The sequence below is a fragment of the Pezoporus wallicus genome, unplaced genomic scaffold (assembly GCF_028554395.1).
Source record: "Pezoporus wallicus isolate ANWC-B61680 ecotype Strahan unplaced genomic scaffold, APGP_CSIRO_Pwel_v1 contig_2025, whole genome shotgun sequence".
Taxonomy (NCBI): Eukaryota; Metazoa; Chordata; class Aves; order Psittaciformes; family Psittacidae; genus Pezoporus; species Pezoporus wallicus.
This window is the reverse complement of record NW_026640253.1, coordinates 1,114,778-1,142,420: the sequence shown is the minus strand read 5'-3', so window position 1 is coordinate 1,142,420 and position 27,643 is coordinate 1,114,778. Positions and strand designations below refer to the sequence as shown.

Below are 27,643 nucleotides of genomic sequence, written 5' to 3'. Positions count from 1 at the left end.
GTTTAGCCCAGTCAGCTGAAAACAAACTAGCAGATGCCATGCTGATTTGCATCTAGTTGCTATTGATACTAAAGAGACAATATGTGAAAGACAGGAAATATCATGCAGGAGCCACTCTTGGACAACATGAGGGGAAACGAGCATTCACCTTCTTTATCTAATTATCCCATACTGAATTACTGAAATAGAAAGTCTGCCACGAGAGGAATGCAGCAATCAAAAACAATTTGGGGCTGGATTTACTGGTCTCTTACTGGTTATTTGTTATCATAGGCATTTCTGTGCCACGTCAACTAAGGTAGGAAAAAAGAACCCAACCCAAACATCAGAAATAGAATTGGCAATAGCTCATGCCTTGAAGTTTTCACTTCTGTGAGAAATCTCCCTTACATAAGATTCATCAAAACCATTTCCTCCTGTTCCTTTTGGTTATATGAGACAATATACTTACATCATGAAAAATTTAATCCAGCCTGTCCAAGGGAGAGCTTCATAAATTAGAAACTCCAGCTAATCCTCACTAATTACTCTTTAGGTCCCTCAGCTACCTTCTCTCTCCTATCAACCTTTCCTCTTTCCCTGAATAGAATATGTGACACAGCATTCAAAACCTTTCACTTTTACACCATGACTTTGGGTCTGTAATTCAATCCCCTTTCCATCACAGAGTGGTGTGCAATGGTGTTTTCAAATCAACTGCTAGTGGACACAGCCATTCAACCCATAAAATGTGTGGCAGTATATCTGCACTAAATACAGAGCGGTGCATCTCCACAACCATCACTAGTTAAGACTTTTTGTTACATTCTTAAAATAAACATTACAGATTGAATCATTATTGTTTAGAGGCAATGGTGAAGATCAAAATATGAGAGTTTTCACTGACTGAAGAAAAAAAGGAATCACAAGGAAAGGCTGTATGCACAAGCCAGAATTTTTTGGCCTTCACCAAAGGCTGAGTGAAGATCTGCAAAGCAGGGAACAAAGACCCACTTAACTACTGGAACACCCACTAGACATAGTCCCTTGAAGTCTAGGTTGAGGATGTGGGTGAGCATAAAGACACACCTGAATTGATTCCACCATGTCTATAAGAGTTAATATACAGAGGCAGTGAAGTGCGCAAACTTAGAGGGATTGTTATGCCTACTGGCGGCTACCTTAAACTTGCCATCTCTCGGGAGCATCATGCAAATGGTGCAGAAGCCCAAAGGCATGATACCACATAAACTAACATATCCCTGACCCGTGTAAGTCATTCTTGAAGAATAAAGGGAACCTGTGATTATTTACCTGCAGCAACAACAACTTTGAAGCAGAAAGGCTAATGGCCTAATCTGCTCTCCAAATCCAAAGTAGCCAGATGCCAGAACGGCTAATATTAGCACATTCTTACACCTTAAGGCAGCAAAGTGATTGCCCACTCAGTACTTTAAATCTAGGCAGATCTTCTAGCATAAGAACATTCCTTTTTAAGCTGGCAGGTATGCTGACACATTTGTAACTTGGGGTATTCTAACAGGGATCGAAATACATAAATAACACCACTAAGAACAGCACAAAAGATCTGTTGTACTACTGGTCAGCAGAAATGAGAAGTTTTATCTTACTCCTTTTTCTAGAACATTAGGTGACAATACCTTTCTTTCTTGATCTCTTTTGTTTCACATTTTTCCATCTCACTACACTTCTCTAAACTTACTCTTCACAGCCTGTGTGGCTGTCATCTCATCCCAACACCAGTTAACTATCTTCTAGCTCATTAAATCAAGATAAAAAGTTGATTATATCTAACTTCTTTTGAAATAAATGAAAAGATTCCATTGTTACTTTCAAAGAGAAATACCATAGTTACCATAATTTCTATGTGGAAAGAATGGACAGTATAATGGGAACTAGAGCCTATAGAAGGTAACCAGAAAACGTGAAAGGGTTTTCCTAGAATTTATCTTTGATCCTTGGGGCAAGCAGTAAGAACAGATACAGATAGCAGAATGTAATAATGTACGCATGTAAATCAGAGGTGAATACAAAATCTCAATCATAGGCACTACCATAACAAAAATACTACTAAAAATATGTTGAAACATGTCTACTTATGTAAATGAAAAAAAAACATGCACACATCTAATTATACTTGCACTACAGGTTGAATAAAGTACATTCTTAATGTAGTGGCCTACATGAATCCTTCAGCAGAAGAAAAATATGAAAGGATCTGCAGGAATATAATCTGCCTTTGGCAGACCAGGTGTGACTGAAAGAAAAAAGAGAACCTCCACCATTATAGTAAGTCAGCAGTCAGAATCTCCACACACTGCACATACTGTATCAGAAGACCCACTGGAAGATGAGAAATGGAAGGATAGTTGATCTAATATGTAGTTTATGTGAGATGAATTCCTGTTAATGTCATCCTAAAGCCATGAGCAACATCATGTGGATAAACCTGATTCCACTCTAACTGAAGCCAAGTTATTTTCTACAGTGAATCCAACGCAAACAGGGCCTTCACATGCGACCCCACACCCCTCCCAGCAGCATCACAGAAAGGTTGTTCCATTGAATCCAGAAGGAACTGCATTGCGTCCTAAGGAATGCACCTGTGGCTGGGGGAAAATGGCACCCTTCCACTTAAGTAAATGGAGTTATACAGGCAGAGAATCTATCAAATATCAAAACATTCTTCTGAAATAGCTCAATACTCAAAAAACATATATATTAAAACCTTCAAAATGTTAATCCTAATAATAATAAGCCAGTTAGGCATTTGGCACCCCTCTTATCCAGAAAGCTCCCAAAATGTAATTCGTTATATAGTTCCACATATTACTCCAATAGCTGGATTTGGTACTTCTGAAGTAAAATGCTGCAAGTGTCCTTAGCACACTACTCTACCACACCGAGGAAAGGAAGTGAGGATTAACTGTGCCAGTTAGAACTGTAAGAAGAATGTAGATGGGCAACTACGTCCTATCTTAGCTGCAATTAAGCCATGACATTGAGGTTAACCCCCCTACTCGTGCAAAAATACCATGGGTTTTTACTAACCACAAATGGTCAGGAACTCAGTTTAACAAGCCCAACCACAACAATAATACAGATGTAAAAAGCACACAGAACCACCTCAGAAAGTGTGATACTCTAGCTCAAAGTACTCAGGACTTCATACACCAATTGTAATCCAAAACTAGACAAGAAGAAGTGAGATTGCAAGATTGCTGTAAAACAATACTTTCACAGTAGAAACATCTGTTAAATATGAAGACTTCCTAAATGCTCCAACTAAATAGCTTTGGAGCATTAATGGATGGAGTCTCTGTAGAATGAGTATCTATGAGTAATAAGAAAATTTGCAGCACTAGCTGCCTCCCCCACACTGGGACACTGACCAATACAGTTTATGAAGTAAACAATTCAACAGCAGCCTTTCTGGAAGAGCTCCTCACCAGGGCAATCTACTCAGAAATGAAAATCACATTTATTCCAGAAAAGAGTATCCAGATAGGGAGAGCCCTACAGTATTTTATATTGATTTTCCCACATCAGTAGGTTCATGGTGTAATGTATTAATTCTTACATGGTGTGACAGTTAGCTGGAATGTGTAAACACATATTGTTTCATTAAAAATATAATGTTCCAGCACATGCATTTAATTTGCCATAAAAGTATGGTATGTAAGAAATCACACCATCTTCAATAAATCTAAAAAGACAGTGGCATTTTTGTTTCTAATACAAGATATTTCAAGCAAGTAGTAAAATTTCAGTGGTATATGGAAGGGGTCTCAGAGAAACACACAAAAAATACAACTATAAACAAGCCATCATTCTGGTAAGAGGAAATACAAACAACCAGAATAAAAATAGTTGATGCACAAAAGCCATAATGAGGGGGTTGCTCAAAAAATAACTTCTACTTTGAATGGTTTGGATGAAATACAAATTATCCACAGAAAAGTGTGGACTGGCATAAATGTTTGTACAAAATTATAAGTGTATTTCTAGAAGTATGCAAGAGACAACCGCTTGCATGCGGCACAAGGTCCCAACAACGCTCTGCTTAAGTGCTAGTGCACAGAGTCCAAACCACTGCATTTTAATTACTATGCAGCCTCAGATACATTGCCTTTGATATGGAAATGTTCTTGTTCTCTCATCTTCACATACAGTCTCATGCACAGAAATCTTTATCTGATTCATAAAAAATAAACTAGAATCCAATCTCAACACCTGACCTCAGTGCTTAGAAGTTTTTTACTAAGCATGGTGTCACTATAAAAAGAATGGGTAATATTGGTGTAAAGTTAGATATTTGGAGCAATGATATGAAGGGTTTGCAGTTAGGAATCAAATCAATACTGCACCTCTGAGGTTTCAGAGTTTCCTGTTGCCTTATGTCAGTCTACCAGTGACTGGAGAAACAACTGACTGCACACCTTTCTGTCTAGCTCAAGAAGAAAGAAAAAAATATTTAAATGACATCCTGTCTTACGACTGATATAAAAGAAGCCACATAGCCATTCACTGTATGAAACAGGCTCTGAAATGTAATAAATCACCAATATCTAACTTTACAGCTTTTTTTTTTTATTTGTACATAACATTTTTGTGCATATTTTAAAGGTACATGCTACAACATTCACACCAGAAGAAGCAAAATGTTTCCCTAGCTTTACTTTATCAAGTATTTTTCTATACCTTACATTCATATGCTGCCTCTAAGAAGCCAAAAATATTTTGCTTTGACAAATTCTACTAGTCACTCAGAAAAAACATTAAATATTCAGACCTATTCAGATAATACTCCTAGCTCTACATAATTACATTTGCTTTTTATAAAGAATATGATCTGTGTAACCTCTCTATAGAAGATAATGACCCATCTGTGAATCATTTTGTTGCAGATTATCTGTTTTTTATCACTTCTAGTACCTGTCTGTCCCTGATATGATACCCTTAAACACATTAACTTGAAGGGATGTTTCGCCTGACTTCAAAAAAAAAACATCGATTGACAGATATTCATTCTCCACTAGAAATGAATGAGTCTGATTAACCTCATTTACCAGTATATCTAATTTTATATTACTCTTTCCAATTCACAAAGCTCAAGAAATATTTGATTACACTAATTTCCAAGCAGTGATTTTCAAACTTGGGATACTGTTTTCTTTCTTCTTAATTTAAGGAGACAAAACAATAAACAGAACTGATATGAGTATTTTAAAATATACAAGAGAAGGAAAGAAATGTCTATGAACTGATTCTTTTTTCTTTAAGAGAAAATCCATTTTTCAGGTTCCTGCTGTACTAATTGAAAGAGAATTATTTAAAACTTCACTGAATACTTGAATATATGATAGTGCATGTAGCAGTTTCACCAGTGCCAAAGAACTCTTGACTTTCTGAAAGACAGTAAACTAAAAATTGGCAGGAAACCTCTTACAATGATGTCACAAATATTTGTTATTGCCACAGATTAATGTTTTAAAAGAACACCTACTTCTGTGCTGAAAAGGTTTTGGGAACATGTAATTATCCAGTTTTATCACTGTAGAAATCGGCTGCTTTCCAGCAAACACAGAATCATAGAATCATAGAATAGTTAGGGTTGGAAAGGACCTTAAGATCATCTAGTTCCAACCCCCCTGCCGTGGGCAGGGACACCTTACGCTAAATCATATCACCCACCCGTTCTGAGCAGAACTACATCTAAATAAGCATATATGTATTTCATATAGGCATCACACTGGTCCAGTACACAACCTTTCTAATGACATATTTTACCATATTTTGCTGTTTTCACAATACGATGCTGTGGTCTGTAACGATACATCAATCGATACTGTGGGAGAACCATGTGTCTAAAAAAATTCGAATGGCTTATAAAAAATAAAAGCAAATGCAGTTTCAGTGGTTAGGTAACAAGTCCCCTAAAATTCCTGTTCTTGCTGTTCTACCTAAGGAGAAAATAGAAAATTATGTAAATAAAATCACATAAAAAGCCACTGAAAAAGATGGCTAGAAAACGGCTTCCTAAGGCACAAACTTGAAACATGCACCTTTGTGTTTTGCTGCTACTTGACAGATAAGGTCTATCTGAACTACTGAATACAACATAATGCTGTACTTCTCTCACAGGTTCTGACATCATGCAGAAAAGTTTCAAAGTTCTGTCTTTGTGATTTAGTATATTAACTGAAATGTTTTAAAAATGTCATTGTATCACTTCAGTTGATGTAGCTTCTATATACACAAACACCCCTATTACATAACTTTTAAAACGTTAGTCTTTACACAGAAACTCTGTCAAACCAGTCCGCAGATCTTTAAAGCCACACTATGGAAAAAGAAATATACATCACTCTGTTGTATGAGAGATAAAGGAAAGTGCATCATGGCTTCTCTTTCCCAAGTAATTTTAGTTCCATGAAATAAATAAATAAATAAATAGATTGATGAAAGCCTTTTAAGTATGATCTATACACTTTTAAGGGGGAAATCAAACCAAGTGTGAAAGATTAATGGATATGCTTCCTGAAGTGGTATTTCCCAAGGTGATAAAAGCGCTTAGCAGATATAAGATGACTAAAGAAACTTTCTAATGCTCACTGAGAAAAAGTGTATTTCAGTTTGCTATCACCAGGCAAAGTTCAGGCCTTTATTAACAGAAGATATTCCAAGGCCTCTAAGAACTGCAAACATACAAGGATACTTTCAACTAAAAATACAATCAAAGATGCAAAAACCACGTCCAAAGGGATTTTTTTTTTTCCTCATTGAGTAAAAGAAGTTCAGCTGGAAGTGACCACGAACAGTTGCTGGCCACATATTAAAAACCACTGGCTAGAGAACAAGCACTGGCAGTTCCCACTTGCGAACAAAATCAGACTGACAAGTGAAGGCAACTAATTTTGGACATCAGTTATTATCTTCTACAAGTCAGGCACTAGCAGCATTACGAAGGAAACTTATGGGCTCCACTTTGTTTCTCATCTTGTGTGTGTAAACCTAATAAGGAAAAAATGAAGCAGAATTACTTAAGTTCAGCAGAGAATCAGTACTGTGCAAGGAGAGACAGCCATCTGTCTCACTCCCTTTATGCTACGTGTTATACACATGGCACTAGTTTGCACCCTATGATCTAGCAGCAAAAGGAGCTAACTGAGCTCTGAAGAAGCCCAGCGAAGTCTCCCAACAGTACTGAAACAGCACTGAACTGTGAGGAAGAGAGAAAAAAATAATGTATTTAGCAGAGGATGAGAGAATGTAGACCAAAGAACCTCTTCCATTCTCACCGCTGAATGAATTAAAGTTCTAGGGGAGGAGGCCGGAGTGAGCCAAACAAAAAGTATGACAGGAGAAAAGGAGCCAGGAATCGTAAATCCGGGGACAACGCGGGCAGACGCCAGCGGCCGGAGCCCGCGGCCCGGTGTCCCTCGGAGCCGCAGGGTCTCCCGGCGGCGGCCGCTCCTTCCCCGCTGGGCTACAGCTGCCCCCTCCCGCCACAGGGCGCGACCCTTCCGACAGCCGCCACGGCTCCGCGGGGCGCGGAGGGCCGCCCCCCCCCCCCCGTTCCCCTACCGCCCCTGGAAGAGAACTGCCGGCGAGAGTCGCTCCGGGGGCCGGGGCGTTGCGGCGGGTCAGCCCTGCGGGTCCCCCACTGCCCCAGCCGGCGGCGGCACCAGGGCACTCGCCCCTGCCCCGCAGCGCGGCCGGTGCAGAGCCGGGCAGGGCTGCACCCAGCCGAGCCCCGGCCCCCACGCCTTCCCCCTGCCATCCGCCGGCTGCGGGAGTCCGGCGGCGGCCAGGGAGGCGGCCCGGAGAGCGGTGCTCGGAGCGGTCCCAGGGGCTCACCTTCCCCTCCCCCCAGAGAAGCGCGCTTCGAAATGGTTTTGCAGGCGAGGCTGGCCAGGCTGAGCTTGGTGCATTGATTCCAAGTGCAGTGCCTGGTTTGGTTTCCGTATATTCTTTGGCTTTTAATAGCTAGCTGAGGAAAAAAGAAAGCATTATTGTTTTCTTTCTTTCCTTCTCTCATTGCCTATTCTAAATTTGACTCCAAAGTTTAACCAGTTGAATTGGCTAATTCTGAATACAGTCTATTGAGAGACCAGACACAGCAGTATATCCCTGTATAGCAATAGATACAATGTGCTGAATTGGCAGTCTAATTATAAATGTGGCATTTGGACCTCCTTTCAGACCCAGTGCCACCTTACCTTATGAGGGAACTTCAACTACAGCAACTGTTCAAAACAAAATGCCATTACAGGATCAGCTTCACCCAACCCTGGAACCAGCCAGGGGATTGTTTTACAAACAGCCTTTCTCACTTAACACAAGAATGTATTATAAGGAAAAGTTATGGATAGTGCAGAGTCTGAAGAAAACGCGCATGTAGTTTCTGCCAGGTGTCAAGCTACTTCAAACTCCAGCATACTCCAAATGACCTCATTATTTTCTTTTAAATGTACTCACTATAAATAATTATTTCTTAGTTTTACTAGAATGAGCTGCTAGGTACGCTTGCTGTTTATATTCTGAGCATATTGTGCATATAACATTGTGAGCGCAGAAACACGCAAAATATCCTGGCTCAAAACAAAAACCTGCAATAAGATCTTGCCAAAGAATCATGACCGTGCTGAAAAAAAGTTTTTTCAAGGCGTCTTTTTCCGGGGAAATATTTGTATATAATGGCAGACTACATGCACATATCTCACATTCATTCTTATTATTTACTTTATGGCATAATGGCTTAATTAAATGAGTGGGCACAAGCACGTCAATAAAACAAGTCAAGTCAAGTCGAAGTCTCAAAACAGGTTTCAATATTACTCCATTACACGAGTATAGAAAGGGAAATTCGTTAATTTTTGGACTTGAAACACAGGACTGGATAAAACTTCTGTCCTCTCGATCAGCACTGGAGATGGAAATACCAAGAATGTTAATACGAGGGTAAAAGAAAACAGTAGGAACAGAGTGCCACTCTTGCGCCGAAGGCTATTTGAATTAGCTTAATAAACATATACTTATCTGCAAACAGCAGGCGAAGATATATTACTTTATCACAGAAAGTTTTCACTGTCTATGTTTTGGGGAAACACCCCTACGACAGCACTAATCTGCCGTCCCCAGGCTTCCACCAGGCTGATTTTCCCTTCAGCCCCCCCCCCCCGCCACTCAGACACAACACTAATTGTCTTTGCACGTTGTCACACTTCTTCCTGTCCGTAAAAAAAAAAAACAACAGCAAAACACCAAACACCCACACACACCCCCGCACACCCCTGTGAAACGGGTCGCAGTAAGCAAAGACAGCAATCAAATCGATATGATCAGCGCCTGTGATTGACCTCAAGGCCCTGCTCTGCTGAAGCACACAACCCCTGCTGCACAGCGGGTTAACTGCTCGGCGCTGCTCCACACAACTCGGGCAGGGAGCTGGGGAGCTCTCTCTGAAGAGGAGCAGCCCTCTGGCAGCGTAGTCGCTAATGCATGCGTGGAAGTACCTGCTCACATCACGCCTATAACTCTGTCTCACATATGCACACGCAGCCGCCGGTACACGCGTGCAGGCATGACACGAGCGGGCTCGGCGGCCGCGCCGGTGCCCGCGCCGCCCTGGAGCAGGGCGAGCCGCGGAGGCACACACTCATTAGCTCCCACTGATGATTCCTTTCAGGATCATGAATGGAACAATTGTCAAAAGCTGCGGGAAAAAAAAACAAGCCCCAAGACTATTATACACAGACACAGCTTGTGTGCGCGCATGTGACAGTTGCAGGCAACCCAGATTTGTTCGTAAACTCTTCAGCATTATCCGATATCAAACATTAAATTGCTTATACGGTTTAAGAGGCTTCTTATCCCCCATCAAGACCCAAACACCTTCGAAGGTAGTGAAAGCAGGAGAAGAACAAGCTCTCCACCAGACACACCTTGCCTTGCTTGTATCCTACAGCACCGTCTGTAAACAGCTGCGCTGGCTTGCTGCAACTGCCACTATTTTATTTTAAAATAATAATCATAATAACAATAGTAATAGTAAGCGAAATACTTCCTGAAAACTTACTTTGCATTTAGTTTAGGCACTATTCTTTTTTTCAGCTCTCAAAGGAAGCCGTTTTGTCCAGGTTAGGTATTGTCTACTTATGGATCAGCCTCTGGCTAAGGGTTTATTTTAATTTATGGCTTATGCATTCTTTTAAGGTCGATTTGCATGACCTCCGGCAAAGAGCTAAGGCAGCAAGAAATCCCAAGCCGAACGTTTCCACAAAGCAGCACACATCTTCCCTTCCCGGGTGTAAACAGAGCTCTCTGATGATGGACTGCTTTCTTTCCCCCGCCCTGTGTATCACAAATTAGGGTGCGATATCAATTTTAAAGTTTTCAGTATAACTTTATCCGAAGCCTCTGCCTGGCGAGATAAGGCGCCGGCCCGGAGCGGCAGCTCCCCGGACAGTGCCCCGCTGTGGCCAAAACCAGCGTTGCCGCCTCCCCGCCGGAGCTCTGCGCTTCTCCGGGCTCCGAGGCTGGCACTCGCTTGCGGCGAACTCCAAAGCACTTTACCCACCTCAAACTTAACGGGGAATCTAAAAGAGACACTGAACTTCCCTCGCCTCTTTCCACCTCGTGTCTTTTGGGGTTACCCGTGAAGCAAAACCCACGCGAGCACTCCAGAGTAATGACAGCAGCGCTCTGCTCGCAAAGATTTCAGATTTTAATTTTCCTCTCTCTCTTTCTCCCTCTCGTGTTAGTTCCTTACGTACAGTATCTTCCCGCACCATGTGTTCGCCTGCCGTGGGTGATCTTAAAATACAACACTGATCTGTCACTACATTTTAAAATAAACTCTACTCGGGAAGGATGAGAAAGTGTTGTGATTTCAAGGTACTGGGGTCCCTCAACGTCTCGGAAACCTCGGGATTCGAGCAGCCCCGGAAACTCGTACCGGGATGAGACTAGAACTACTTTTCCCTAAAGAAGAGGAAGAAAAAAAAAAGCCACCACCACCACCCTCGTGGTATAAAAGTAAATAATCGTGCAGGGGGAGGCGGAGGAAGGGGTGAATTCAACAATGGTGAAAGCTAAACAACAGATCTATCTCCGGTCGCTGCTGCTTCACTCAATTGCAACTAATAACCCATTAAAGACAGCGCAGGGGGAACCGGATTCTCTCCTGCAAAGCGACATAAATCCAGCGAAACCCCATTAAACCACCACCGCCACCGCCAAGCCACGCAGCACTACACACCACAGCAAACAACAGGTATACAACACAATAGGGCTTCTTTTTCCTGGTTACCTCCTCGGGATCCAGTGTGGCACAAAGCACTAGGAGAGCCTCCTTTTTTTTTTTTTTTGCAACGCGCTTCGGTAATTTTCATTAAAAAAAAAAAAAAAAAAAAAGGGAAGGAGGTGAAAGGGGAAGAGAAGAAGGAATAAATGGGGAGCAATTCGGCAAAATAAAAATAAATTAACTAGAGTCTGCTGGTGTTTCTCCGGGCCATGGATGTGGTGCAGGATCCCGATCGTTAGAAGTTTGCGGATGGGTTGCCTGGAGATTTGGTTACAATCAGGTTCATTATTATTTTTTTTTTTCCTCCTGAAACAAGTGAAGGCGATGGTTAACTGCTGTCAATCTTGGCAATCAATGTGAGCGGCCATGTCGTAAGTATTCAAAGCATTTCCCGTCGTGCAACATCAGAAAGTGAGTGGCCAGGGCATTGATCTGAGGAAGGCAAAAGGAGGCAGAGCTCCCCCGCCCAGACAGCACAGGCAAGATGAGACAACACGGGGGGGGAGGGAGGGAGGGAGGGAGAGAGAGAGAGAGAGAGAGAGAGAGAGAGAGAGAGAGAGAGAGAGACACTCGGAGCGAGCGGGGAAAGCAACAACTGCCGAGAAAGTGAGCACAAAACAGAAAGTGAAATCACCCCAGGCTGCCAGCCGCATCCCCGAGAAGCTATCACCACTCACATTGCTGTTAGACAAATGAAACCCTAAACCTCTCTCTTCTAATGACCACTGATTGCCCGGAGTGGTGAGGAAAGGTACTAGAAAGTTGTGCCGGGGAGGGGGTGCGAGGGCGGGGCGGTGAGGGCAGGCGGGGGCCGGAAAAGGAGAAGGGGGAGCGGGGCGGAGTGGGGGGGGGAAAGCCGGGAGAGCCGCTTCGAGGGGCCAGGGCTGCGCTGGGTGGGCGGGGGGGAGCAGTAGCATGTTACCAGCCGGCCCTCCCTCCCTCCTTTCCCCGCCCGGCACGGCGCTTCCCGGGAGTGCGTGGGGAGGCACCCGCCACACAAGTCCTACCGGGACCCGGCTCCCAGATAATGGAAAGAAAAAAAAAGGGGGGGTGGGTAGCGGGAAAGAGACTATTCGCAGGACATGGGAAAGTCTGGAGGGGGAAGCGCGGAGGAAAGTACTCGTCGAGCGCTCACTGGCAGTTGATAAATGGGGCTCTGAGGAGCCCGATCCCATAGCTCCGTCAGGGTGAAAAAAAAAAAAAGAAAAGGAAAAAACACGGAAAAAAAACCCAACAGATGACCAAATGAACTGTAAAGTGTAAATTACACTAGAAATAGGAGTCCAGCTACGGGGACCCAGGGGAGAGGAGACACTCGGAGCCCACAAACTATTTAGAGATGCGTTCAACAGACAGGTAAAACGTGAGCACCGTTAAAAGGTAGACAGGTATGACTGTAGAAGAAAAACTGATTTAGGACGGACTGGAGCCGAAGTTGGGATTCTCGTGGTGAGAACGAGAGATTTTAGCAGCGGCAATATATAAATATCTCTGCCTACTGAATATCAGCTTGAATACCAATTTAGGAACTCGCGCTCCCTTGGAAGTGCTATTGGGGGGGGGGGGGGGGGGGGGGGAGGGATCTGGGAGGAAAAAGATAAAACTATAAGGAGCCGAGGAGAATATCAACCAGTGGCACAAGTATTGCAAATCCAAGAAGTCTCTTTGCTGTAATTTTACATTCCAAAGGTAAACAGAAAAGAGTGTTTCAAACTGTCAGGGGCCCTCAGGTCAGGTGGGCAAACAGTGCTGCGAAGCTAATGTCTCCCTCTTTTGATATTATTCACACCTAGGCTAAACTGTTGTTAAGATGGGAGTGCGGGAAGCAACCTCAAGCCCACAAAATGAGAGAGAGAGAGAAGTTGTTGATTCATCTCTGTATTTTTGGCACTTTCTCCCCATTTTCCAGAAGGCGCCTGGAACAGCTAGTAACAGAGAAACTTTTTAATTTTAAAATAGCTTCATAACTTAGAGGCCAAAAAAGAAGAGGAGAAAGCCTGATTCTGCTTTCCTCTTCTCTCTAGTAGAAATTTGCGGGATAGTTTAGACACAGAAGCATACTCAGCCCCACTGTGAATGAGCCTGGCTTCATAAGGGCGTGATGAAAACTGAGCATGGACGTGATGGCACAAGACTGATCTGATCTGGCTCTATTTCATTTTGTTAACATGCTGTAAAACTCCACACACTTCTGGAGTCGTGCACACTGCATCCTCTACCCTGCTATCCGAGGTATTATTGCCCCTCTCGAGTCGAGTGCAAGGAAAATGAGTTTTAAGTCAGAACCTCTTGGAGTAGTGGACCTATTTTAGACAGTATTTTGGGGAATTCCATTACATGAAAGGAGCAATCATGTCCTATTCGGCAAGCAGCAAACAGCTTGAAACAGAACTTTGAAATTATCCAGTAAATCTTTATCATCAAATTAGCTGGCCGAGGGCACAACAGCTGTTTTCTGTGCATTCTTTCAATTTTAATAAAGGATACTAAACCCCTGAATTTTGGAGATACGGCATAAATTGTAAGATTGTAAGTACTGAGTTTGTATTCACCTGCCTTCAGCTAATTCAAAGTATTCACCTTGCTGCAGTTATCTGGACTATGGATTTAACAACAGGAAATAGCTGCCTTTTCAGTTCTTGCTATGTCCATTTTCATCTTTAATTACAAGAATCCCCGTGACTGGTCACTAACACGTTCCTTGTAAGCTTAAGCCTGCTGCAAGTAAAAGAAACACCTTGACTTTTTGCATAACTAGTAGCTTTGGCGCAGGAAAAGAAAGAGAACTCTGTAAGAAAAGGGATGTAATCAGACTACAAGGATGAACTACCCTGGCCGAGCTTGCAACCCCATCAATTTATTACTGGAAGTTGTTTTTTTTTCTTTCAATAAACGGGAAAAAGGGGGGACAGAAACCCCACAAACACTCCTCAAGATGTAGCGTCCTCCTTATTAAATACGAGGCGGTAATGGGACAAGAGATAATTAAGGCGTCAAATCTTACTGCCCACCTAGCTCTAAATCGGGGAGCATCTTGCTGCGCTCCCGCAAGCCCTCTGCAGCGAGTGACATTTGCTGGGGCAGAATACCGCGGAGACACATCCCAGGAGGAGCGCGAGTAGACACTCCAGCTTGTTGCTTCCCCTGTGTGATCAATTAAGTTACAGACGGAACATACAGCGCCAGAGATCTGTAACTTCTCCGCGGTAGAAGAGGGTTCATTGGGCATTGTATGTAAATGTACGGGTATGTGCGCTGCACAGGAATATTTGCGGTCCCCTCTGTCTGCATATGTGAACACCCCCCGTGTAGAAGCGTATACACGTGCCAAGAAACAAGAAAACGCTTTTACTTTTAGCATTATTATACGTTTAAAGCCCGCGTTTTAAACTACTTCCCTTGGTTTTGCTTCATTAAGGCTAAAAGCAGCCGGAGCAGGGAGCGCAAGCAGATGTTGGGATGGGATGCTGAACTGCTGTGGGTCCTTGCAGAGGGAAGGGATCGGAGGCGCTCAGTTCACGTCGGGGCACTTACCTGTTCATAGCTGTCACTGCATTTTTCGTCGTCTCCCTCATTAAATACGTTAAAGTAAAGCAACATTCAATAAGAGAAGCAACCTGTGTGTTGTTTTACTTGCCGCATCTTTAAGGTGATGAGCAAACCTAAACTCCCGTAGAGTTGGTGGAACAGTCTTGGAAGTCTTGATTTAAAGGGCAAGAAAGTCTACCCTAAAAGTCATTCATCCAATTCTAAACTCCCCTCTCACCAATTAATGCCGGACAATTAACAGGCATATTTATAAATTCCCTCTACTGACACTCCCCGACAATGAAGACTTTTTATAGGATTGCTAGAGATGTTGAGAGAAACTTTTGCAAAACAATCTACAGCATCTGAAAGAAAGCTAAAGGAAAAGAAGTTAAAGCCTGATCATCCGACTGGGAGAAAGTTTTGTTAGACTAGATGAAAGTACTGCACGTTTCTTCATAATCAAACCCATCAGCTGGTCCGAGTTCCCCTAGAATAAGAACCTCTGGCGATTTCCTCAAAATTTAGGGGAGGTTTACATTTTATAACGCCCAATGCTAAAGATCTGACTGAAAACAAAAACTCTGATTTCCTTACAGCAGCATCTGCCAACACAATGTATTGTCCTGGCAGAAAGAGGATCAAGGAGATTTTAATTTCATTTGAAACTGTGCCTCATCTTGATAAGGAGACAAAAAAGCCACAGCAACAACCTCCCCACTCCACCCCCCGTTCCAAAAAAAAAAAGGGGGGGGGGGGGAACTGAAAAAAAAAAACACATAAACTTTTACAAAGAAAATAAAAGCAAGCTCGGCATGAAAACCCCTTCCTGTCTCGGAAAGTTCATTTTAAACGTCCCTTCTGTAAATCTAAAGTGCAAACACCAGGATAAGGTAGTGTGTGGCTGGAATTTGCATGCTGATAAGAGAAGGCTGTTGTACTTACAGTGACAGAGGGCAGGCTGCGGAAGAAAAGCTGTTTGTGTTAGCCTGAGAGTCACCCAGGGCTGCAATGAGAGGAGAAGAGAGGAGTGGGAGTGCCAAGCTGGATACACCTTCACCGCATCTCATCACATCTGCCAGCCTCTCTCTCCCTCTCTCTTTCATTTCCACATTCCCTTTGTTCCTGGGGAAAAAAAAAAAAAAAAAAAAATATCTACACGTCACATCAGTCCCCAGATGCAGTCTACACCAAAGAAAAAAAAAAATGAATAATTCAATCAAACTGTGCATAGTCTCTAAGGCAATAAATCTATTGCACTTAAAGAAACGAAGGGTAATTACCGCTATAGAATTAGAATAAGGCCAGAGCGCGCAGGGATCCCAGGGTCTGTAAACTCCACGGTCAAATAAAGTTTCATTTATTTAATCCTTTGACAACCCCAATGTAAACTAAAGGGGAGAATCAGAACTTACTCCGGTAGGATCTGAGAATGCTTGAAGTGAATGTTACAAAAGGAGAGCGCCCGTGATCTGTAACAATCATAATGCAAGGAAGTAGAAGTGTTTCACTGCATCACCTCCAGGGTCCGTTCCCCCCTCCCTAATGAAGAGCAGACCACGCTCCCACTTCCACCGGCTTCTGCTGCTTTCTGCAAGTGCAACGGGAATCGCTGGCAGCCAGCAGCCGCCTTACCTGCTCCTACATTGCCAATAAAGCCTGAAAAAAAACCTCAGGGCAACCGGCAGATTTGTTCCACGCTCTGGCGGAGAGAAGCCATGGGGTATTTGCACCGGCACCGATGGACTCGAAAAGCTGCCCCTGACTTCTGGATTTGAGCCGGGCTGAGTTTGGAGACTGCCTGCCGGGGGCGGGGGGAGCGCGCTGGGGAGCAGATCCCAGCTGGGCGGGCGGCGGCGGCAGCAGTGCCGGAGCCCTTCACAGACCAGCCGAGGTAGGACGGAGGAGAGCCACACTTTGCCCTCTCCTACCCCTAACGTTACTCTCTCGGCTCGGAGGTAAGACGACTCTATATTGTGTTTATTCTCTCCGGGTAACTGAGGTCCCAGGGGCATGCTTCTGTGTTAATGAGGGCGGTGGCTCAGGGCTGCTTCTCAGATCGTTACACTCAAGTCAAATTGGAGTTTAACGTCGGCATCTGCTGCTTTACACTTTCCATCACAGTCACTGTAAACTTCTGGGGGAGGAGAGAGACAAGGGAGAAAGAGAGGGAGAAACCAACCCCAGGTGAGAGCGTGCAGTTCAGATGACAGAGACTTTCGCCCTAATTCATCCGGTCATTGTGCCGGCCGGGAAGACTAAAACACCTTCCACTGACGTAGAACATAGCGCATCTCCTATACTTGAACCGCTTTAATGGACAGTTTTGATTTATCCAAAACATTAACGGAACTGTTATTCTAATAAAGGTGAACTACAAAAACACAGTTGCCTCTCCCGCTCACTTGGGCTTTGTTTATGTGCTTAAAACGCCACCGTGAGGCGAGTGCAAATAAAGCAGTGAGAGCAACCGCCTGCCAAGGAGCTCTCGGATTAGCACTTCGCAAAGCAAAACAAACAGCGTTTGCGGCAGCGCGAAAGTCATCGAAGAATCCGCTGCCGGCGAGAGCGGGGCCGGTGGTTCCACGCAGGAACGCCGCCCGGCAGTCTTCTCTGACCCGGGCGAGCACACGAACAGAAGGGTAGAACTTAAGGCGAATTTAGGGAGATGGGGATACACAAAGCAAGACCCCAACAGCGGTGTTTCCTTAGCAGTCTGCCCGGAGTCCCTCTTCCTCCTCTACCTTTCTCGTCAGCGCTGCGCGGAGCCTTCTCGGCCCGAAAAGGGACCCTGCGGATGCGGGAACGCTCTGCGGCCCCTCTTCCCCGGCACCGCGCCCCGCAAACGCATCCGTCTTTTCCGCTCAAGGGCAGCTTCCTCCGCGGGCGTGTGCCAGGAAGCGCTGCTGGCTCCTCTTCCCAGCTTCTTTGTGCCTCCTTCCCGGCCACAGTCAGGCCACTTGTACTGCCCAGGCTTTCCTGGAGGGTTTTGTGTCTCAAGTCTTTCAGATGATTTCGAGTCAGAGGCTAGGGTTTATGTTGCACCCGAGTTTGTGGGGTTTTGGTTTTTTGTTTTGGTTGGTTGTTTTGTTTTGTTTTGTTTTCCTTAATGTAAAGGAATGGGGAAAAAAAAAAAAAAAGAAAAAAAAAAAAGAAAAAAGACTAGCTTGTTCTTACTCATGAACAGTACTTGGGGTCACACTGCTAAAAGTTGCTGGTAAGACTCAGTATGGTGAGTTCCTCAGGCACATGCCAGGCACGAAAAAAGCTATAGGGATGGATCAGCTTTAGGAGACAGATCCTGGCATATAGGGGCACAGTGCATCACAATACGCTGCTGTTGCTAGCCCTACTCCCATAAAAAGCCTTAACTCAGGAAAGGCTTCTCACATGGACTTTTAGCAGCTCTTCCCCAGCCACTGGAAAAGCATTCATCATCACATCAGGGCATCCTGGCACCCAGAAAAGCACTTAACTGCACCCACAGAGGAAGTCACCAAACTCTTGGACACAAGTTGCACTGCCAAAGTAAGCTCTGCAAATGAATCTCAACAACACTAACAAGCTCAAAAAAAAAAAAACCCAAACAAACAAAAAAACATATTACATGCAGCTGTGATTAGAAATCACATTAAGATTGGATATCTGATACTCTGAAGGTATGGAGTAAAAGAAGAAAACCAGTAGCATGGCTGTGGAAGGTGCAAACATTTCCACTGCAGTACTCCTCCTGTTCCAGGTATTTCACCTAACAGCTGTATTTGCCTACTTGTCATCTCAATAATTTTTCTACTCCCATCTCTTTATAATAGGATGACCCTAAACCACTGTTAACATATAAAAAAGCAGTTCAAGATTAGCAATGATTTTAAATGTACTTTTTCAGAAGTAACCGAAAACCACACAAGAGATGCTTATAGCAATCATCACAGTTGTTCTGAGGCATCTCTTCCTTGAGCCTGTGTGGCCTTCCGTATTATACTGATATTTTCAGCTGGAAATCAGAACTGGGAATAGCTGTGCTTGTGAATGAGGAAGGATGGAAAGCTAGGCTGGCCTGTCTCTACCCACACAGTTGAGGAGTTGTGAGGGGACACATGCTAGAAGACCCTCTTACAGCTCACAGGAGTCCTATTTTATATTACAGTTCAGAGTAAATCATAGGTCAGTGGTATAAACACAAAGGTTGCCAAATATTTTTCCCTAGAATCTCAGTCAGAAAAACCTTTGCTAAACATGATGACTGCAACCTCCTATGAAGTATTGTACGAGTTTATCGGCACACCACAGGGCTTTTCTTTTTTTTACCTGCAATGGCAGCATGTGTTGGAGTTCAACAGAGTAATGTATAGACATTATAACATGTATTTATTCCTACCTAGTTTTGTTTCATCACCCCCCCAAAAAAAAATCCCAACAAAAAAGTACAATTTTTAAAGTTCCTGACCAAGCTATCATGCTACAAACAAGATACTGTGTCAAACAAAATCAAAACCAACCAACCAAAAAAAAAAAGCCAATAAACAAAACCCGCAAAACCCTGAAGGCTAGAAAAAATATACAAAGCTTTGTTTGACCCAAGGACTGGTCCACCTTGCAAACAAATGCATTGCCACTAAGCCACATGAACAGAAATGCAAGGAACCCTCAAGACAGGCCAATTATTTTGTATTTCATATTACTACTGCTGTGCATTTATAAATTGCATTGACTTTAAGATATTCTTGTAGATCTGTGATAATATGGCCTAATCTTGTAGGCTCATGTCATTGTGAATTGCTTTGCCCAGAAGCTCAAGTCCTGTGCATGTAAAGTGCCTGCTTCTTATTATGAGGATCAAAATGATGATGCTAAAAAAGGATAAGCTGTTTAGAAAATAACAAGACAAAAGACAAAATGTCTACAAAGAAATTTTGGGGTACAAAGTTGTTTCAGACTGTCCCATTTTACCTGGAGCTTATAAATATCATGGCATACTGAATGGATGGTATGGCTGTCTCTTCCCTTTGATCACCTCTTAGAACACTTCACATTTTCTAACCAAAATACACAGTAGTAACTTCTTGCAACAAAGTTGACTAAGAAGGAAATCACTGTATAAATCTTTCAAAACATGTTTAAATATAGCTTACTAAACCAGGAACATTGGGTAGAAACTGCTGAAAGTATTCAGACTGCTAAAAACTATGATCTCAACATATTTGAACATTCAATTATATAAAACGTTTTTCCAACATAATATCAAATTTAAGACCAAGGTAAAGTAAATGTGATTTGGCTGCTTTGGAATCTTCCTAAGACAAATGACTGAAGATCAAGGTGTTTTATTTCCTATTTGAATCAATAATCAATAACTCATATACCTGAGAATCACGCATTTTAAATATAAACCACACTTTTTTAATAAGTGCAAGCTAGACTGAATAAAATAACTATGTTTTGAGAGCAAAACTCACTATTTTTTAGGTCACTGAAATCTATATAATTATGAAGTAACCTGAATAAGGCATCTTACATTGGTCCTAAATTCTTTACTCAACTAAAACAGTCATTGATTCCAATGTGAGTGTTGCCTGAGTAATAGAGTTCCCTGTCAAACTGTTAAAATCAGCTAACTTCTAAAAGCCTGCAGATTGATGGAATAACATGATTATACTAAAGGTATATATTTAATATGGGAAAAAAAAAAAAAAAAAAAGAAAAAATTCCAGTTACCAGGCAAACCTTTTTAACTTTTACAATATAATGAGACAGTAACATATAAATATTTTTAGGGGGGTTATAATTCTGTGACTTTATGTAAGTCATGCCAGTGAATCGGTACTCTCATATCACAAGCATCTGAGGTTTAGTGTCCCGGACAATAAGAATAGGAATAAATTGGCTTTAAATATTCCACTAGCAAAACAAGACTATTTGTAAATCAACTGCAGTGGATTACACTGTGAGAGTTATTTTGGAATGTCATGTTTAAAAGTTTATGACTGATGACATACATTTTCTTTGTTTTGAGTGAATAAGCTCTTCATCAACATTATATACCTGAGCTAGAATTTGAAATATTTTCCTAAAAAACAAAACTCCTTTACAAAAAAAAAAATAAAGTGAAAAATGCTGACATACACCTTTTTCTGATTTTTTTTAATGAAGTATTGAAAGCTTAATTCTAATAAGAATATTAAGTAAATAAGTGTTAGCTCCACTCGATGATATTAGCAGAGTTGAAATTGTAGTTTATAAATTTTTGAGAGCATCAGCATCATGATATGGTTGTCATAGAAACTGCAACAATATGTAATTTCAATTAATTTTACATGCACTGATGCTGAGGTCCATTTAACAATTCTTTTAAGAAGTTCTAGAAGTAAGTATTGAAAACAGGAATAAAAATATAAATAGGCAACAGTACCCACTTCAGTTATTATTTAACTAGCAAACCAGGGAGAATTTTAAATTCTTTTAAAACTATAACCAAGCTGAAGAAAGTAGTTAAGCAGACTTTGACTTCAAAACCACCAAAATTAAAACCCAAAAGCTACAGAAACATTTAAACTCTAACTGGAAAAAAAAAAAAAACACAACCCAAAACAATCTCTATCTTTTCCCAATGAAGCAGATTTGGAAAAATATGTAAAAAAATATTTATTCCTGTTCAAGAAATATAAAACATGAAATAGTTTTAACCATGAATGTTCCTTTAGTGTGTGCAAGCAGCAAAAAGTCAAATGTTACAAATCCAAGAACATAATACAAAATTAAAACAAACGGATTTAAAGGTAGAAAATGTAACACAAATAGATTTATTTTTCCTGTATAATGCAGCTACTGTGTGTTATGAATGCTACCTTAGGTAAATCATTGCCAGACACACTCAACTGACATTAGTGACTCGATTATTAGAACAGAAAAGCTAACCAAAATAAACACAGTGGTTTGGGTTTTTTTTTAATAATTATTGTATTGTAGCAGTATAAAACTTATTTCTTTATTTTTGCTGGTTTAGGAAAGTATGAACATGTACTCTTGTTTTCTTATTGCATATGCATGATACAATATGTAATCTGATAGTTTAAACATGAAAGAAAATACTAAGGAGATCCTAATGAGCAAAAAACGTAGATTTTCAACGCATTTTACACAGTAATCAATAATTACATAGTATCTTTTGTTTAAATTTACCGAGTTGCCCCACAGACTACAATATGCGAGACCTTCCAAAATGAGACACACAAAACAAGCTGTTTGTAAGTAAATAAGAAGTATCAATATTAAAAGCAAAACAAAAAAGAAGAAAAAAAAAAAAGCAAACCCATAGCCTAGAGGAGATATCTGCACTGAGAAAGGAGAAGCATCTCGAGCTATCCTTTCTGATAGGATTAAGGAATGCTACAAAAGAAGCATTTAAATCTCTAGTTTTCCCTGACAATTAACAATGAAAAGCAGATGTTTACAAAGCTATTTTACATGCTCGTTTGTAAGATGCTAAAAGATGGTTTGTGGATGGTGAGAAGGAAGAGCTGGATAACTGCTTGTCTGGTGTATATTTAAAAGCATTTTCATTGGCTCAGTTATTGTTAATAATGAAAGAAACACTTTGTGCTGTATGGCTGTGACTATAGAAAACTGCCATCGTAAAGTCCTCAACAAACTCTTAAGATGCAATTTACAAAGATAATAATAACACAGAATTATTTCACTTCTCTGAATGCTACACATTTGCATACCAGGACTGTGTACAATATACTCATAATGCACATTCATAACAACAAGGACTTCTTAACATTGCAACAGCACAAGAACTGTGCATTTTAATCTACAGTTCCAAGTTTTCCTTTTTAGTAGGAAACCATTTGTATAAACCAGATGCTCTGCATCTACCCAGGGTAAGGCCACATTTAGTCCTACACCTTTATTGAATGGGATCATCTAAAAAAAGTTATGAAACACTGGAAGGTAGCAACAATATTAATAAATTCCCTTTCATATAGAAACATGGCAAATTAACTTTTCACACAAATTTAGGAAGAAGTATGGTCTATAGCTGTGAGTCAGGAGATGTGGGATTCTGTTCCTGGCTGTGCTACAAAGCTACAGAGTGTTTTGAACAAGTCACTTACACCAAGTCAGTTGAGTAGAAAAAATTCAAAGAATGCATGCCTCAAGCTCAATTTAGACAGATCCATATCTGCTTATATTGGATGTATGCGAATGTAGGCATACGTCTCTGAAAAGCTGGGGCCTACCCTTTTGGGACTTTTCATTTTATCCTATTTTCTACATGGAAAGAGACTGTTGGGATATTTAATTCATAAAAGACTCCTCAAATATCAATTATATTTATGCGTAACAAGATTACCATTAAAAGTCCCAGCCTTGCAAAGACTCATATGCACATTTCACTTCACACATTTGTAGTCTTCCAATTTACTCTAATAGAATTATTCACTCATATACATTATATGTATAATTCTAGGCGTATAAACTTCTGCAATATCAGGAACTATGTTAATGGAATAGATAATGTGTAAAAATACTCATACAAGTTAGTAATGAGGTTCAGGCTTCACATGCTTAAAGCCCTACATCACGTTCAATAGAAAGATTTTTTAAAAATACTGCTTCTCTAATGTTCAGTTACAAGCAAGAGGATGCATAACTGACTTGACATTAACAAAATTTTGCTATCTTACCTTATCTACATTTTCAAAACAAACAAAAAGCTCTTTGCAATGTGTAAAACAATTCCCAAACCTTCAGTTCTAATCATAAAAGGTACTTATAAATCCCTGTGTGTTGCCACCATCCAAGCTGGTTTTGGTTTTTGCCTCAAACACTGAATAAATTCTGATTTCTGTTAGTGGTTATGCTATTCCTACCGTTTATTCAGTTGTGAGTGAATATATTACACTAAAGTACAAAAATACTTAGTTCATATTAGTTGGTCATATTTCATTTCTTCGATGGACTCTTCCGCAAGACTTCCCATCTACAGGCTACTCTCTCAGACTAAAATTATGCTAAATACATAATGATATGCAAAGTAGGTCAAGTTTCCAACTTGCAGCTACAGCCATACTTCACCCAAATGGATACTGCTCATATGGTTCAAACTAAACACGCACATAAATGTTTATAGAATTGGGGCTGAAAGTAGCAAACAGTCTTCCTGATTTGGATGGATTTTTACTGTAACACAAATTATTTACACAGAAATCTAGCAGCAAGGCATAATTGAAAATATTTTGTCTACCTTTCAAAAAACACTATGGGGAAAATAGCTTTCCATCAGCTTTTACTGGTAGAGCAGAGAGAGGTGAAAGAAGGAAATAATCTCTCCCTCAGTCTGAAACAGCCTGTGCTGGTACTGCACTAATGCCAAGTACCAAACCAGCTAATACAATGCAGCTCATAACTGTCCTTTTTTCTGTAGTACCATGCTCCTCAGCCCAGAGACAGAAAAGGTATCTTCCCTTCACCCTCCCCTTCTTCCCACAGAAACTGTATTCCTGGCTGGGTCCTTGAATGCTGGCCTGCCACAACCACAGAGGAGGGGACACAATTTGTCTCTGTCTCAGTATTTTGCTGTTAATTTGATGGCATTTTAATAATATGGAATGGTTAGTTTTCTCAGACTATCTGAAATGTCTGTGACTAAGGTTTCTGTTCTATGGGTTTTTCTTTTTTTTTTAATTTTCTTCTATCACACCTATCAATTAGCTTTCTAATTTATGCAATAGAAAGGTATGCCCAAGGTGAACCTTATAGTGGTTTTTAATAAATCTAACTTAGGAAATGTACAGCAAAAAAGCCCATGCTCATGGAAGTTGGAATTAAAAAGAAAAATACACTGAGTAAAGGGGGAGCACTTTAGAAACAATATGGTCACACACACCCCGAATCCCCAACTCTTAGGATCAGCAAGTAACGATTTCTTTAGTACAGTGGTTTTCCACATAAACACTGAAACCTAGACTGTAAAGCCATATTCAAGCTGTCATAGCTTTTGCCTTTCTTTTTCCTGTCCTTTCTAGAACTGAGTTGCAAAGAAAATTTGTCATGTTTTGGGTTTTAATGTACAAAACTGGGGAGAGTCGAGTGTGTAATTAGCAGTGTATCAGATTTGAATGCATGCATCTACTGTAGCCACACATGATGAACCTTTTATAAAATATCCTCTGTAATTGTTGAGTTTAGCACAGGTATCAGTTCTTAAGAAACAACACAAAGTACTCTGACATATGTTCTAAGGTTCTGGGTCAAAGGAGGTGGAACAGAGATTTGTTAAGGCCTGTTTAATGAAAGACTGAGTTAGGAAAAGACTAATACCTGCACTCTAAATGTAGTACACCACACCAAATCCTTTTTCAGTTCTAGAAACCCCCCAGCTCTCTCCTATATAATATTTGGCACACTTATTTTCTAAGAATGAGAGTCAAACTTTTCAAAGCCTTTACATGAAGAACTTGCTTCTTTTTTCTCAAAAAAATTTAATGAAAGATACAAATCCTTTGATTTAGAGAGAAGCTTTATTTTATGGAGAATATTAAGGGATTTTACTGTTGGTACTTTCACATTAATATACATTATTTATCTCCACAGGGTGGCGAAAAAGAGAAAATTGCAAAGACTTACTGGGTGGCAGGAAGTGGGATTCACTATAATCAACAGCAGCAGGGGACTCTCTGAGGTTGTGTTGCAAGATATATTCAAGATTTTAGCAGAAAGAAAATAATTGCATTTAATATTGTGGTGGTGGGAAATAGCATATGTTCAATCTTTTCCAGCTTTTATACTTACATTCAGATTTAGACTCTTGCCATTTAGATGCAGAGATACTACTCCTTAAGATCTGGTGTTTTTTTAGAACACTTATGCAGATGATGTCCTATTATTAGCCAGATAAAGCCTTATGCTATTTGCAAATTTTACTTCAAAAATTCATTGAGGTTTCATGAACATACTCGCTGGACAAAATAAACAGCTCTACATTCAATAACCAAGCTATGATAAAAACATAATTAAGTTTCCAGCATTATTTTAATTTAGATTTTTTTGTGTATGAAAACATTAAAAATAATGTTTTCTCAGATGTTTGCTTAGAATTTCTTTCTTGGCCAAATCAATACACTTTGTACAAATTTAAAAGTTCTTTAAAATGGATGTAGTTCTGTCTGTAAAGAGTAACTGATAAATTGATGAAATAATTGAAATTTGTTAATACAAAAAAACATATAAAGCTAGCCATATAAAGGTTTTCTATACTTAAAGGGAATAAAATTGTACATATGATAAACTAACATTGAGGCTCAGTTGTGTCTCATTCCGGAAATGAAAAGTAGATCTCTAGTCTAAGCAAATTGAGGTATCTGGATAACATGTTTCAATATTGCTCTGTTTTGCTCATAAGTAAGTGAAGTAAAAGCAACAAACTGGCCACTGAAGGAGTCTGTCCCTTTCTCCCGACTTAAAAAGGACCTGTAAAATAATTAATTGAGGCTAGATACCTATCTTCTTGTGACTAAAGCAAATGAGATTAATTCTGTCTTGCACAACTACTGCAATCCTTGTCTGGTCTTAGCATTTACCTTTTGTCATTTTCCTGCTTTGTGCTACTTGAGAATGGGAATCTTGGGGCAGGCCATCACCTAGATAAAATGCTAAAGGAATCATTTACACCATATGCAGCTTTGCCTATTCCATTCCTATGCCTTCAGCTGCACACGTCAGGGAAGCATATAAAAGTATTTTCAATTAAAATCTCCTAAAGCCCTATTTTTCATAACCCTGTTGTTTTCTTAATTTTCTATGTATATAAAAATGGAGTACATATATATATATAAAAAAAATAAACTTCTGGAATATGAACGATGCCAGATCTGGGCTTTATATTGACACAGACTTACAGGTGTCTGTCAAAAGACTTAAATTGGGAGTTATATGTTGGAGGAGGAGGTGGGGGGAAACAATCTTCCGTATAAGAACAGTCTTAGAAGTCATATCAAGGCTAAGATCGGTTTAATTTGTAAAATGAAATATATATACTTTACAAGCTGCAATTCAATGGTTACTTTACATAGCATAAAGGCTGGTACCACAGAATTTACTTTTCTTTCCTCATCCTCACTGCCAGAGTAACATTAAGTGGCTACATATTCAGTCAGTTGAAGAAACTGCTCTGGATTTGGGGGACAGGGAGAGGAGGTCTCTTGTGATTTGGAGTAATGCAGATACACAAAAACTAGTGCTGGCACAGGAGAGGACAGTGGTGAGTGAATGGGTCCTGGTGTGGAGACCATACCAGCTTAAAGAAAGAGTGGAATTGCAGCCTGCAGGTAGGATCCTATGGCATCTTAAACCAACAAACATTCAGGCTGACAAAGCCTTACCTCACATCCTTTCTCTGTCAACTAAGCATTTCTATTCTTTCCCTTGCATCAGCACTAACACCCACATAAGTGTGCAGGAGCCAGCTGAGGGAGGTGACTTGTCTGGAAGCTAACCCCACAAAAGGGAAAAAACAACCAAACAAAAATACTTTTCAGGCAGACCTACTTCAAGGAGCAATTCACAGAATGATCAGACAAGAGCTAGTGCCAGCACAGCACAGAAGGTGGAAACACAGAGCCAGAGGAAATAGAGAAGAGGACAAAGCAGCCCAAACTTAGATCAACTCCAGCTGTGATGGACCCAGAGCCAGAGCCAGAGCCAGCCTGACCGCTTACAAGCTTCCACTAAAACTTCTGCACTTTCTTTGAAAACACTATGATAGAATAAGTAAGTATACAGAGTTGAAATTACCAAGATGCC

At 40.9% G+C, this 27,643-nt stretch overlaps 1 protein-coding gene across 7 annotated transcripts in view; it reads right to left on the bottom strand.

The window, feature by feature from the left end:
• Positions 1-15,803, bottom strand: part of SOX6 (SRY-box transcription factor 6) — a 371,657-nt gene extending 355,854 nt beyond the window's left edge. For 2 of the 7 annotated variants that reach the window (XM_057418201.1, XM_057418197.1), the window contains exons 1-2: positions 10,082-10,991; positions 9,519-9,718 (exon numbers count right to left, since the gene is read on the bottom strand). The gene's annotated coding sequence lies outside the window, so the exon portion shown is untranslated. Of the gene's footprint in view, positions 1-9,518; positions 9,719-10,081; positions 10,992-11,314; positions 11,781-15,781 lie in introns of those variants that run through there. The other 5 variants (XM_057418198.1, XM_057418194.1, XM_057418196.1 and 2 more) reach the window with 3 other exon arrangements.
• Between the last annotated feature and the right edge of the window lie 11,840 nt (positions 15,804-27,643).